The 16,327-nt window shown below is 41.3% G+C and overlaps 1 protein-coding gene and 1 pseudogene across 1 annotated transcript in view; both read right to left on the reverse strand.

Annotated features, from left to right (window-relative positions):
• The window catches only part of LOC145445025 (enoyl-CoA delta isomerase 1, mitochondrial pseudogene), a 288,929-nt pseudogene that overhangs the window by 150,178 nt on the left and 122,424 nt on the right, over positions 1 to 16,327 (reverse strand).
• LOC145445007 (uncharacterized) overlaps positions 1 to 16,327 on the reverse strand; it is a 125,210-nt gene that overhangs the window by 97,685 nt on the left and 11,198 nt on the right. The window lies entirely within an intron of this gene.

Raw genomic sequence — 16,327 nt, forward strand, 5'->3', positions numbered from 1 at the left:
TGTGGTATTTGTCGACGACAATGGTCATTTACACCAGGCCGATGAAGTGGCGAGATGACGTATAGCGGTATAAACCACTGCTGCAGCACCAATGGGTTGCGGGTTCGAGTCTGACCGATGTAGACTCTAGAATTCTTACGTAAGTGTTGGATATCGAATTGTGATTAGGGTTGCGTTTGCATGGCCCTTATTTAAAACAGTTCTTTTAGTCGTCACGTCACGAATCATTGCTGTTACGTCACAGTTGAATGACATTGAACATTGAAATATAGGGTGAATCTGGCTCCTTCGACGAAAAAGCTTCCGACCACTAATTCATTAACAGTCCAAAAATATCAGTAACCCGGACTATATCGTTTTGCAGCATTTTTGCGGTTGGCGGCCATCAGAACACCCATTCCGTACCAATGATCCATATCTACATGCTATAACTCAGGGCCGGCCAACCCATGGCCCGCGGGCCACATGTGGCCCGCGAGAAGGTTTTGAGCAGCCCGCGAGGTCATTTCCTCTAATTTATAATATCATCAAAAATGGATTGCACAGATTGTGAACTTGCAAGGCCAACCAAAAATTTGATTAGTCTGGCCGCAACACTTGAGATATGATGACTAAAATATCGATTCCGACGCAGTGACAGATCCATCAGCCATTCACATACTGGTATATCTTCGTACACTACAATAAAGCAGAATAACTTGCGGTAGATTTATCGAAGGTAAAAATTTTCTACAAGCTTGTCGCAACATGTTGTCACTCGATTTCTTGTTTTTATTATTGTTGCCCTTTTGTGAAAATGGAGGAACACCTAATATATCAGACTGAGTCTAACTATATTTGCGATTACGAGACAAAGTGTCGTTCAACATATGCGACATTGCGTTTGCGCTCGCAGTAAGATCGTCGACTATGAAACCTAGGCCCGAAATGATTGACGCATGTTGGTCGCATCTTTTGATATCGATATGTCCAAGCGCCGAATAGCCCAGTCCTCGCAAAATTAGCCCAGCGATATACAACAGGCCCACAATGTAGTCAAATGACAATATCATTGACCTATGAACGTCAAAAATTTTCGCGCTTGGCGCGGCTAGTGGCCCGCGAAACAATTCGTCAATCAAATGTGGCCCGTTGGCTGAAAAGGTTGGCCAGCCCTGCTATAACTGATGAACCAACGACGGTTGCGTGGGTTCCAGCCACTCCACATGGTATACGGCGACTATATACTGGATGCAAATCGTCCTAGTCTCATACTACAAGCTTTTTCGAATTATGCAACGTTTTTCGAAAAAGACATTCTGTTTAAGACAAAGTGTTTTAACACACTATTTGTTTTGAATGCAGCCTTATTTCTGATCATCGTTGAATGAGACGCGAAACGGCGCTAACCATGCCGAACCGTCGCACCGCAATACATTCAATTTCAAAGAGACATTCAGAAATAATGCGAAGTCTTATTTTCGGTTTTCAGACAGCCTACAGTTTTAGTCCACGCACTGGCATATAAACATAGGCTGCATTGTCAATATTCCTGTCTTAGTTTTCGCGGGCAGATCAGCGTAGAGTCACAGGCCGTATTTGACGCGCGGGCCGTAAATGATTAGCTTTATCATTGGAGGAGTGGTTCTGAACCTTTACTTACTTGGAGAACCTTTTCGTTATCCCGCATGCCTCCAACGGATCCTGAATTTACGTCTACTCACAGTAACACAAACCTACCACATTATACCGGTGCACTAAATGTACAGTGTGCATCAACAACACTGATGACAGAACAAACCAATAAAACGCGATTTTCTTGTATGAGTCGGATGCGTGTTGTGTTGAACTCCTGATAGTGGCTCAGTCAACACCTGCGGTATACGTGTGAACCCCGGTTGAGAACCACTGCACTGTAATTACAGAAATAGTCGATTTTGTGTTTCGTAGACAATGAGAACAAGTCGACTAAAATCCATATAAGCACTCACGACTAGGACTGGGCAAAATCGAGTAGGCCTACCTGAGTGATTCGATTCTGAATCACGTAATACGCTTCGAGTCGAGTCGAGTATTCGAGTATCAGTCATGATGACATCAAAACACTATGCAATCTGTCAAAGTTCAAATATGTACCTCTTATATTACCACAAAGAATATAACGCCTGTTCTCCATCACATTAAAGATACTTTGGTATTTTTTGGACCATACCGATTTCATTGCACTTTGTGACAATGTGGTGGGACCACCATGGTTACGGAAATGTGTTATATCCATACGTTCGTAGCTTTGTTCTATATGTTTCGTATGCTGCGATACGGCCAATCAATGTTTCAATGCTTTCACAGTAGAAAAACTATCGAAACTATATCGATAAATTAACATGCAGTTGCCAGGAGCGTATAATTTCAGTACTCGGAAATATCGTATTTTACTACCCGATTCGAATCATTAAAAATTACTATTCGATTCTGATTAGAGTACTCGAATAATTGGGCCCAGCCCTACTCAGCACCCAGTCGGTCTGAAGTCTGAAGAAATCGTATCAATGACCTCCACAAGGAATCTCGCATCTGCATCGTGTGGGCAATCCATAATTACATCTAGAATTATGATCAAATTTGCGATTATGATTATCAACAGCGGCTACAGACTCATCGATGAGCAGTGAGCACACGCGCAAGTACGCTTCAGTTGGGTTGCTAGAAGATTATGAGAATTTGACTACAGGAACTACAAGTGCAAGTTAAGAAACCCGATGTCTATAACCGTATATGTGCTGTTCAAAGTAGTCAGCACTGGTACTTCGGAGCAAGTAGACATAACACCACAATTTTCTACTAGACTGCATGTAGAAGTATCGATTTTTAAGACATGACAAAACCTCAAACCAGTCAACCTTCTTCGTCAAGTCTCTTAACGGCTTGCTAAGTTCCGCTAGGTTGGGGGAAAACTTTGTGATCTGGTTTGCCATTCCCAGGAACCTGCGAAGTTCTGTCTTATCAGTAGGAGAAGCATAATTCACAATAGACTGCACCTTCTTGGGATCTTTGCTGATATCATCTTGGCCGATGACCTGACCAAGATATTCAAGTTCAGTTGCAGCAAAGATGCATTTCTTCTCATTTAGAGTCATGCCAGAGTATTTAAGACGGTCCAATAGAGTCTTCAGCGTCTCATCGTCCGTAGTTTGAGTACCAAATACTAGAATGTCATCCATATGGCAAATCACGTTTGGAATTCGCTGAAGGATTTCACTGATACAAGATTCAAAATCAGGTTGATGTCCTATAACTTAAAAATTGTTCACACGCCTGGAAAGTCGATGCAAACAGCATACGCGCTATCAAGATGCCCTTTGCCGACAACGGATGGCATCGAAGACAATGATCTTCACAAAGAAGCAGAAGCATGTGTGCGTGCTCTGGTAAGCGGGATGTCTGCTACTGACCGACGCCTGGAAGAAATAAAGGACGCTGTGAAAGAAGACAAGACACTGTCGACTGTTATGACATGCGTTGTCGGAGGATGGCCAAAGAACAAAGAAACTTTAGATGGACCGTTTTACTTACGGACAATGCTTCAGTCTTCGTTCCTTCTCAATTTTCCCAGCTCTCCAGAGCCTGGAATTTTCAGCACCTCACTTCTTCTCCGAAATATAGCCAGGGCAATGGCTTCATCGAGAGAGGAGTGCAAACTATAAAGGCCCTGCTCAAGAAAACGGATGGTCTCTATTCTGACGCTACTGAACTATACGAACGCGCCCTTACACAACGGGTTGTCACCAGCTCAATTGAGCATGGGGCGCAGATTGAACATGAAGGTGATTTGCCTTCCTGAGCAGCTACGACCACAGACTGGTGATGCCCAAGACCTTCGAAAAAGGGAGACAGAGTATAGACAGAAAATGGTTGCGAGTTACTATAAAAGACATCGTGTGGTTGAGAACGACAGATTTGGAATTGGAGACCATATATAGGCCAGGCCTACATTCCAGATTGTGAAAATATGGGTATCATCAAGGAGATGCATGAAAGTCCTAGAGCGATCATCGTTGAAACGAACAATGGACTAATGAGGCGAAACCGAAGACACTTACGAAAGTACAACTCTCCGAAGGAACCAAAACCATCTTTTTCGCATCAGAATAAACCGGTTGAATATTGTCTAATAGCGGCAAAGCAACCGGGAAACCATCAAGAAGACAACGGGTCGACTGAGCCTACAATGGAGAACCCCGTGAAACGGTCTTCGAGAATTAGAAGGCCGTCTCAACGATTTATAGAGCAATGTTGATCATACACAGGTTTCAGACCTCGGGAGTAGTCTACCTCCCTGGTGATTGTCTGTTAAGTTTAAATGCCCAGCTCTTGCTAACTGTGCAAGGGTACTGTAACATTGTTTACATTGTTATTGCTGTTGTATTGTCGATGCCTTGTCACTTGTATATAATGTCGATGTCTCTCCCACTTAAAAAGGGAGATGTGGTGTCATGATATGTTTGATTGAGCCCGGCGATGGGTTCCTGTATTGTTTTGATATCAGACATGCATGTGGTTTGCTGAGGGAATACACTTCGAGTTCGGCTTGTAAAGGTGTCTAAGTAGTAAGTCTTACAGCTAGATGCTAGGTGATAATGCTACAAGTACAGAACTTCATTATTGCAGCAGAAAGAATTTTGTCGTGACGTAATGAAAAATATTTGGCCAAATTAACGTCTTGTTTGCTGCAAAACTATAAGAAGACATCCTGAAACTATCCTTCGTCCCAGGCCAGGCAAAAGACAACAACCGCCCAATGCAGTGGTTCACAACCCTTTTGTCTTCGCGGACCTCTTTCTGACCGTCACGGATCCCCGTAGACCCCATCCCGAGTTTTAGTTCCAATTTAGGTCAATTATCGTGGAACCGCCATCTGTTTTGCAAATAGCCTATTAACCCACGGGTGGTGGAAAACGACAACAAAATTGCGTGTTATGAACTAACATCACACTATTTAATTAGGGATGGTGCGAACCCATAAAAGGTTCAGGTTCGTGTGAACTCGAACTTTTTTGAAAGGTTCTGTGTGAACGCCAACGTGAACCTTATGACGCCACGTGACGTTATATTGCTGATTCCAACCCTACATTTCAGTGAAGTGATATATTAATATAGTCGATAGCTAGAGACAACTCAGGCCACATAATGCCACAATGCCTAATTAAGTACATGCTGACGTTTTAAACGTCCCCAAATGTATCAACTGAAGCAAACAATGTCGACGACTGACGAGGACTTGCAAGGAAATAGACTCTTATGCTTTAACAGTCTAGGCCAGACCTGACAATGTATTCGGCGTCTGACTATTGCTACATTGATGTGGCGGAGAGTGTAAAACGGGTTTCAATACTTGCTATCGATATTACCCCAGAAACGATTTATACCATAGCCAACGCCCTAATCGCACGGATTTGGTGTTCATGATACAATAAAGATTTCAAATCAAGCTTGATTCCATAAGCCTGCTAATTTTTTTTTACATTGGACAACGATGTATTCTTTCTATCAAATTCACTGATTGTTTGAATGAGCATCAATCGCTGACTTCCCACATGTAGTGCATTTCTTTCTTGATATTGTGTTATTGCGGGTCAAGATCACTAGAGAGTCACTAATTATTGACCCACGAAAAGCTGATATTTCGAGCAAACGCTTGTGACAAAGCAAGTATAATATTTGAAATTGGCAAGGTGCACGCACGTTTAGTGTTGATTTTTTCTGCTGCCAGCGCCATGCATAGAGTTGTCCGAAGTTGAAATGCGAAGAATTTTAACCAAAGATGTAATAAAAATTGTAATATATGAAAAAGGTTCACAGTGCAGAACCTACCAAGGTTCGTTTGTGAACGAGAACCTCTAAATTTTTGAGGTTCACTCACAGAACGCCAACGTGAACCTCGCGTTCACACCGTCCCCACGATTTATGTAGAAATTGGGGAGACGGCTAGACGCCTATAGACGGTAGCGAATTTTGCAGCTGCATTTTTGAAGTAAGTCGTGAAAATCCGCGTCTTCGACTTAATATGAATGAGTGCCTATTGCAACATACATGCCACAAAAATTGCGAAACCGATTTTTTAATGAACCTATATCGTCCGGACTAGTCATTTATATCTAGCAGCTCGCCCTGAAGTTGTTATGGACTAGTTTGTAAATGGATTTTTGTCAACATTTCGAAGTCAAGCTATGGACCTTCAATCAATTAATCGTCCGATTACATTTTCATCTGCCCAACACACACACACACAATGTGATATACAAGACACACAATGCGACGTGATGAACAGATAGGGGGATGCCGAACGACCGATCAATTGGGTCATTCACCTCGACCCAGTGTCCGATGCCACAGATGATATTTTTTTCTTCATCGATCCTTTTATTAAAAGCCATTGCTTGCTCTTTTTCTGTATATACCGGGACATTTACTCTAGGGTTTTCATGTCGCCGTAAATGCGACACGTCGGACGAGCATCCCAGAATAAGCTCTGATGGCGGGAGTCGAACCCGCACCGCCGGCTTGGATGGCGCCGACGCTCACCCCTACGCTATCTCACGTTACTGTTTGAGATTTTTTTCTTCACAAAGCCCAACATAACATCTATAAGCAATTGGAAATTTGAAAATTAAAATGAGTTTGCAAAGTAGGATATCTCATCTAAGACGAGCATTATGCTGAAGTGAGTCATGTAGTTTTAGCAGTAATGAAGGGAAACTTGGAGGGTTCACGGACCCTCTGAAAATGCTTCGCGGTTGAGAACCACTGATCTAATGATATACCATGACGTATTTTCAAACATCACTGAGCATTTCCACGCAACATTAGATAGCCAATAACGGAAGTCCACGGCTACCAAAAGTCATGTTCTCCTAGCTACACAATATGATACATATCCGACGAAAGAGTGTCATCGTGCTTGGTGCTGTCGCGCAGACATCGATGCCGCAAATCCGCAATGTACGAGACTACCCTTTCAGTTGCGAGGTAATTTGTGGTCCTCTGATATGCGTCGGATCGTGAAGTCGATTTATCAACAAGGCCATGACGAAGCTCATTGCCGCAATGATGTCATTTCTGTCATATCGTACAGATAAATTGCGAAATGCTATGCTGAGCTTCAATAGTAAAATTCCGGATTGCTTGGCATTGTCATTCGAGCATGCCCGAAGGCGTTATTTACCGGGTGTTTGATTGATGGTGTAGCTGTTGAGAATGGCCTGTGTCATCACCGATAATTTCCGGTGCATTTCTTCCTAATAACGAGAACACAGATTCACAGGCAATATACTCGGATTTCATAATCGCAATACAAATCCAGTTTCAAATTCCTGATGCGTTACATATTATCATTTAGATTTCAAACATTTGTAAGTACATGGACATTGAAATTTAACAACATCGGGATACAGATACCAGGCGATATTATCATACTAATATATCTAGAACAGACACTATAATCGGTGCTGACTAGAATTCATTGATAAGCAACAGAAATCAGACATTAGGGCGGCAGACCGAATTCATTCCCTTTTATCAAATGATGTCAAATGATTCCATAATATTAATTCTGAATCCATGCCTTCAATTTGAAGTGGGATGCTTCATTGTCAAAACTATGTAATATTTAAAATTACGGATGATTAGGTCGCTGTTCTAGCAACATATCTTCACAAATAACGCAATTGGTAAAACGGTCTTTTCGAAACTTCATGGCGACGATATATATTGGTATATTTCCATGATATCTTTGTTTTCATTCGTGACTTGATGTTAGCCCTGTGTGTGAATTGAGGGATTAAAATATTTTGCTGTGAGCACGGAGGATTCGACTTTGGTATTCCAGTTACATTCGCAAATACATAACACGACTTTAGGTCAAGACATTAAAAGAGTCATTAAACCGTCCCTCTGAACCAACGAAGACAATGAGAGATTTGAGCAAATTAGTTTTACGCCAATTGGCATATCTTGAAAGTGCTCATTTCGTTTACAGAATTCCTGCAAGTGGCTTTGGAGGCTGGGACACATCGAATCAATATATAATAATATAGAAATGGGACCATACATATTTCCATTATTTTTTTATCGCAGTACCTTACAATGGCTGAGCCTTGGCATTTCAGCTATGTGAGTAACTAAATATCCTTCTGTCCATTATCTGTCGCAAACTCTACACTTGGCGTCAAATGTCGCGCAGGCTTCTTACTATACACAACATCGCCGCCGGACTGTTATTATTTGACATTTGAATATGTTCGAAATTCCCTTCTTGATGGATTATTTACTTGAAATTATATCTTATTGAATGAAATTCTTAACTTTCGAGTTTCGATTGAAAGTTCAGGCCTTGAGTTCACGTTTAGCTGGCATTGTCATATTACATCATCGCCGAGGGCTTGCCAATCAGGCGTTGAGCACCAGCCGCAGTTTTGACACTTTTTATACCGGATGTACGAAACATTTTCGGCGAGACGTGCCGAAACTTGTAAAGTTGACATCGACCAGAATTTTCCGTAACAGTATTCAGTATTCTACCGGTTAAGTACGCACCCGTTTAAGTTCGCATCCCAGCTAAGTACGCAAAAATTCTTCACAATTTTTGGGTTCAACTTTTTCAACAATTTATTTGTTTTAAACAGCAAGCACAATAACAGAATGTCAGGAAAACTTTTACGTCACTGCTTGAACAGGTCGTACAAAGTCATTGATGCATATTTTGCATTTTTTGTTGCTTGGCTTCCACTGTCACCTGTCTCAGTTTTCGATGGAGCATTCAAATGAGCTTTTGAAGTTGTCTGCACCTCCTGCTTGATCTTGTAAGGCAGTACACAGCAACTGATCCTCAACTTCAAGCACTTTATTATAAAGTTGTTCGAAGCCATGAAAAACGATGCTGTTTTCGACAGGTGCAGAATCGTTGCTTACGCCAGCCTCGTTGTCATTGTCAGTCTGCATCGTTTCCAACACCTCATTCATGTCACCCAAAATCGCCTGTGAATACTCTTCTTTATTCTCATCATCAAAATGCAAAAATCCTTCTAGCTCGTCTTTGTCAATCGCAGGCCTAATATCCATAGAGTTTAAACAGTGCAGAATCTCAGACATGTCAGACATAAAATTAACTTCCTCGTCAATGCCACCATCCAACGAAGTTAATAGTTGAGCCTCGTTAAATTCATGAGTTTCTTACCGTAGCATTCGATACTGAATCCCATGCTTGCTTTAAATAGTGAATAACATCCAGCAAATGAGCAGGGTTTCCAGAAGCAACACCGGCACGGTTCGGACTGTTGTGTTACCGCGAGGACATCGTGGACTGCGAGCTGCGTTGCTACTACGGCATATGTCATATCAGTTTGAATATACCTCTATACCTACTGCCGGAGGTTAATCTGTGCTCCTCATCGCCGATCCCGCTGTAAATACAGCGCCTTCAAAAGCCCAGAGGATGAGAAAGCTGAACTCAAGAAAGCCGACAGCAGAGACCGATGAAAAGTACGCAAGAAAGCGGAAATGCCTCAAAAAGTCACGAACTTAGGAAATTACTGTGCGGGCGCAAAAAACCCAAGTGTTGATGAGCGCCAATTGTGTTAATAGAACTAACAAACCAGTACTGACATGCTCAGATATGATGTCCGAGTGGCAAAACGGTCCGCGCATATACCCCGAGCACGACGTTCGAGTGGGAAGACCGTCCAAACACATTGTAAATTCGCGCAACTGAACCAAACCTTCACCATAAACCCGCCCCGAGCGCACCCACAATGAACGACGCATCACCAAAACGTCAAAGTTTAGTCACAGTGTTGCGAAAACGCAGCAGGGCCGCTTGTGTTCATACTGGACTGGTTAGGTAAAAAAAATTCGTAAATAAACCTGTTCACACTGGCTCGGAAATCGACGATCACGGTCACATATAGATTGGTTTCTGTAAATAATTTCGGGAAATTTTACTCCCGAAACATTGGTATGAAAAGGGCCTCAGTTGCTAAAGATAGTTTCTGCTTGGAATGAATGGTCTTAACCGTGACGACAGAGCTGCGATATTATAGCGAATCTTATTCGTGTATTATTATTAATATTAACAGTAAAATCGTGATAGTGGCGCTTGTCACAGTACTGGTTTTGTGCGCCACTTCTATAGCGATTATTAGAAGGAATTAGCATTATCCAAATATATACAGAATCGCTCTGTATTATTGGTATACCAACGTGTACATTAAATATACGGAACTAACCGACAATATACAATATACCAACACGACATTGACACATTTAGTTACACAAATAATGAATATACAATTATACATGTATTAGCTATACTATATATATCGTCCTGAAGATATCACAGACTCCACAACATTAATCATATCTTTGGATCTGTTAGAACGTCTGTCAATTCCAAATTTATGCTGTTAATTTATTCGTGTAACTATAGAGATTGTAGGATGGAGTGACGACTGATTTAAATGCCCAATTGATATTCATCCGCGACATATTTTGTTGATGGGATTTTGTAGGAACTATCTTGTTAAAATGGATATTTTTGGTATTATTGCAGATAATACTTTTAATATTTGATATTGTAATAGTATTAGTGCATATTCACACAGAAATACTCATCATAATTAAACTGCACTATTTACACTGCGCGCAATAATTTTCAGCTCCCTTTAGATCAGGCCTGGGCAAAGGGCGGCCCGCTAAGCTATTCTGTGCTGCCCGCGAAAGGTTCCTTGGAAATCAAAACATAAAACTTGCTTTTTGAATGATTAAAACTGGCTGTATCAAATGAACAGGAAATTCGTTTACTTTGTCGTATGTTCAGTTCATTAATATGCGACGATAACGCTGCCTACGTACGCATGCGTTGTCCAGATTCAAACTAAAGGCAACGTGGCAAAGTAGAAATCACTCTTCCTATATAGTTTAGTTCAAACCTTCCTTGTTGCCATTGTCAAATTACGCATTATACGGTATGAGTTTCAATTTCTCGGTCACGCGGTCAAGGGAGAGCGAAGTTCAGAAAAACTGCAAGTTTCGCTCAACATAAAGGTTATTTAAGTTCTACAGAGTACACTGCTCGGAAGGCAGCGACCAAGAAAATAAGCTTTGTACTATTACATATACATTTCAGTGCTGTGGTTCCCAAACTGGGAGACGTGAAAGCATCAGAAGGGTGGCGCGAAGCTGAAGTTTATTGAAACAATTTTTCGCGCTCCGCGCGATATACCCCAGCTTATAGTTGTTGCTTTGTGTATTGTCCGACTTTATATAAGTCACAATTCTCTCATTAACAGCCATGATCTTCCATGCTATCAAACTATCTATTGGGATTACTAGAATTCCGGTTGCACTTTTCAATATTTTGTGATATCATGATAAGGGGGCTCGAAATTGTTCACTATCATAAAAAGAGGAGTTCCTGAAAAAGTTTGAGAACCACTGTTTTAAATTCCTAATAGAAGAACGTGGATAGGGGTTTAAGAAAGCAAAATGTATCATGTTTAACAATGTTACGAATCATGACAGCAAATAGATATTTTTTTAATTAACCGTCACTTTCTCCTTACCTAATATCAACACATTCACTGAGCAGCATTTATTAGGAATGTAATTTACAAATAATATTAAAATACGCTGGAGAATATAGCTAAAAATTTTTACTCGGCCCGCCAACGTATTTATGTTTCTCATTTGGCCCGCGGAGAAAAATAATTGCCCACCCCTGCTTTAGATCGCTCACGCTCCGCTCTGCGTAGTCCATAACCCATTGTTACAAGCACGACTATCAATCCCATATGGAATTCAGATGGTGAAAGTTGGAGAAGTTGTTGATAATAACGCATATTTGTCGATGGGAATGGGTCTGCATATAGGAGGTTGAATAGTTATACAGGAATGTCATACAAATTGGATGTCTTAATATGGGCGTATCAGTGTAGGCTGATCTTGGATACTTGTGTGAAGGACTTGCGTTTAATCTCGTGAATCTGCCATGTCTTTTAACTTGCCGACGAGAAAATAGAAGTCATTATTCTGAATGTTATGCTTGCACAGAAGTTTTGATTCATTTATAACCTATACTAAACGTGATAGTTATGGCCTAATAATCATAGTGGGAGGATTGGGGATCAATCGACCAGGAGGAATTTCTCAATGCTTTGAAGCAATGGATGAGTGAAGGGGAATCAGTTGCGGCGTATGGTGGCATATTCCCCACCGTGAGGGAGCTCAAGGAGCATGGGAAAGTGCATAAACTCCCGTCGCTAACTGAGCAAATTGATATCGACCGAGTAATTGACATTTTGAAGATCGCTTGCCACAATTGTCATTTTATTTCCAAGTTTGGGCCACGGCTTGAGGAATTGGATTTAAATCTTGTTGTTCCACTTGTCAGCTGCTTGAATGCTGTGTTCTGTGACATTGGTACTGATGGCATATCTACTTGTGATATGAAGCCATTAATCTTGCTACACCCCAAATTTTGCTGTTCAAATTCGTAGCTGATTGAACCAAATCTGGAATATGTTTTGTGCCTCTCTGTCACTGGCAACTCTTTTCTTCGAAAACGGATCTTCATTTCTTTTTATATGAATAAACATATCAATTGGAATCGTTTGGTGCATTCGTTTCTGCATCTGAGTGAGAGATACCACGCATACTTTTATGAATATGCTACAGTACATCTTTCAGGCAATAAATTTAGCTTTGGCAGAGCTGTCATTTTGAGTTGCTTTCTGGGCTTCAGCTGAATGATATCACTATAGAAATTAAACATGGAACGGCAACGACCAATTTTGCAGCTTCGTTCCGCTTCGCTGAGGCTGGAGTGGAGAATTGTTTTGCGTAAGCGACTGTAGTATTTCTGGCAATCCAAAAGCTATCTTCCCGAGCGCAGAAATTATTGAATCTGGTCTAGATCGAAAGCTACTGTTGCACCGATTCTGAAAATATAAATTAAAATATTGATCAGGCACTGATCCACCTAGAACAGGGGTGGGCAAACTTTTGAGCTCGCGGGCCACATTCAAAATCTGAATTCATTCGCGGGCCGCACTACATAAAATTGGGATTATAAACCAAAACGCAATATTGATATATGATTATATAGTGAGGACATGGAGACAATATATGTGCTTATTTAAAACAAGCCAAATATTGCTTTGATGATATCGTACACGCGTCAGAAACATATAGTGGCAAGATTTCATAGGCAGGTGGACCTCAATAACCAATTTGTCAAAACTATAGAGATAAAAGGCGGTTGACCCGATTCTTAGAATAGGATTGAAATATAAATCTGCGAGCAGCGATCTGTTCATAGATTTAGTAATTCCACTTTTCGCTCAGTTCCAGGACACACAATGCTGACAGCATCATAACCATGTTAGCTTCAAACACGCTTCTACTATGTGTAGATAAAATATAAATACCCCCATTCCACGGATACAGACAACGAAAGTACCTAAGACACGCCCGAATCGGTTTTTTATAAGCACATCACTGAAATAATTAAAAATAAAGTGGGCAATCTGAAATCTCACTGGTGATCCAAATTATGTCAATCTCGTTGCAGCTATCCCGCTGTGATATCAAGTATTTACCTTAGATCAGTGGTTCTTAAACTTTTAAAACACGCCCCGCCCCCTTATGATGGTCAAAGATTTCATGCCCCCTTATCGTCATATCACAAAACGCAACCAGGATGCTAGCAAACCTAACGAGTAGTTTGATGGCGTGGGAGGTTACGACTGTGACTGAGAGATTTGTAAATATGTAATTCAGACTAAATACATAGCAATAACTACGAATTGGATGAAAAGCGCGCGGAGCGCGAAAACTTTTTTCATTCGAGCTCATCTTCGCGCCCCTTTCAGATGCTTTCACGCCCCCAAGGGGGGCGCGCCCACCAGTTTGAAAACCACTGTCTTAGAATTATCATGGTGAAATATAATAAGAGAAAGTTAATCAAGTCCATGCATTAATTCGATTTTTAGTACGCATCTTATCAAAATTTAAAAAAAGTTTCTTTAGACACTCGCGGGCCGCACAAAACGACGTGGCGGGCCGCATGCGGCCCGCGGGCCGTAGTTTGCCCACCCCTGACCTAGAATCTGTCCTCCAATCTGAAATAAATATCGGCATTGTTCAGAACAATCGGGTGACCGCAACACAATCGCCATAACAATCAACCGTTGCGATTCTCCGATTGTTCGAACAATGCCGATATTTCTGACTTGGAAGACGGTTTCCAGGGGGATCAATGCCTGATCATTATTTTAATTCGTATTTTCGGAATCGGTGCAACAGTAGCTTTCGATCTAGATTCTAGACCCTCAGGAAGATAGCTTTTGGATTGCCAGAAATCCTACAGTCCCTTACGCAAAACATTTCTCCACTCCAGCCTCGGCGAAGCGGAACGAAGCTGCAAAATCGGTCGTTGCCGTTTCATGTTTAATTTCTATAATATCACACTCCTCAAAATGATTCTCGCGGACCTCGCCTCTATTGTAAATTGCTCTGCTAATTCGGTTGAAAATGAGACGGCTGCTAGCTTACGTCTCCGTATGGAGCAACGTATTGATACGCGGATTATTCACAAAGCTACATCCAGGGATAGCGCAGTTGTTGACCATAATTGCAGGGGCGGTTCTATTATTTTTATCTGCATAAGACGCGAAATGTACAACGGGATATAAGTCAATGCGATGTTGCCTAGTGGACAGAAACGACGATGTCAAAACGAATAAGTACAATCTTCCAATGTAACATCCACCTCGGCCTAATGCCCGATGAAACAGTGTACGATATTGATCTTTTGGAAGTGATAATATTTTCTTTGCTCTTTTTCATTCGCTTTCCGTTTTTTCATCGTTTGCGTATGCACAGAAAATAGTTTGGGCAGCTCTGTATCGGTATCATCGGCTTTCAATGGCCACTCAATTATTACCGCATAAAGCCCTATCAATTATAGCATTGTCTACGAGTTTACGGGATCCGAATATATAGTCGGCCGTGGAGAACTTATCGCTGAATAAGGCATTGCGGGGAATTGATTTCAGACGTGTTCTGGGTCGAGGACAGTTGTGAATATTTTTTAGTGAGAACATATTGATGCTTCCTCGTAACAAGCAAAATTTTAAACGTCTACCTCGAATATCTGCACCCTTTTTCGACGGTCAAATTCGTCCATGTATTTCCGAAATTGCCTATACTTTTACACGTAAAATAGGACAATCGGACTTTCGCGAACGGAATTTTACTACGCAAAGTCAAGCGTGACGGATCTAAACTGAGAACAATGAGTCGTCGCTCCATCCTACAATCTCTATAGTGTAACGTAGTTCTCTTCCTAGCTGGTGAAATCACTTTCTTCTCGCAGGCTTGGTGATGATAAAGTATATGTATAACTGTACTTGTAACTTTCCAAAAACGATTCCGCTCAAGTCAACAACACGAACCCATCACAAAAAGATGCCATCGTTACCTTTCAAGCTATAGTAACCATGACTGTCTTTAGCGCCACATGAAATACGTCGAAATTATATGCCTGAACAGACCGTGGCGAGATAGTGCAGTGGTATAATCCGCGGCTACAGCACGGTCTGGTGTAAATGACCATAGTAGTCGACCAACACCATGAATACCCCAAAACAAACAAACCGTGACTACCTTTAGCGCCACACGAAATACGTCGAAGTTATAGGCTCTAAATTCATCAACACGGTATTCTCGGTATTATTCTCCCAATTCCGGTAGATTTACATGGACATATTCATACTTTCAATCGCATCTAAGAAGAACTCGCAGGGCTTATATTGGAGATCATAAGACCATGGTGTAATTTTGCATGCTGACTTGAAGGTGACAGCTTGCCATATATATACTTTCGGACTGGTACACCCTTGGAACGTTTACACAAAACTTTTACAGCCCAGTACACGAAAGAAACCGGTAACGGTACAAGGCACAGGAAATGTGTAGACTATATTATTACCAATAGACAATCCCATCGGTCATTTATTAGCAACGTTGTTTAATTTCTACAGCCAATATAGCGAGTATCTCGTAAGCGTATCAAGATCATTGAGATATTTCTTGTTTTAGATCAGTGGTTCTAAACCGACAGTCCGCAGACCGCAGTGACTCTTCTGCCAGCCCGCCGTATATTTTGTTATAATATATCTTAATTGCAAAATAGATGATGTTGACGGCTTGTCACTTGATAAAAGAATTGAATAGTATATATATTGAAATGAGCCCGAATATTTTCGGCTGACACTCGTCAGGGGTTATCGTCAGC

The sequence above is a fragment of the Botryllus schlosseri genome, chromosome 8 (genome assembly GCF_051294905.1).
Source record: "Botryllus schlosseri isolate E-star chromosome 8, Bs_hap1, whole genome shotgun sequence".
Classification (NCBI taxonomy): domain Eukaryota; kingdom Metazoa; phylum Chordata; class Ascidiacea; order Stolidobranchia; family Styelidae; genus Botryllus; species Botryllus schlosseri.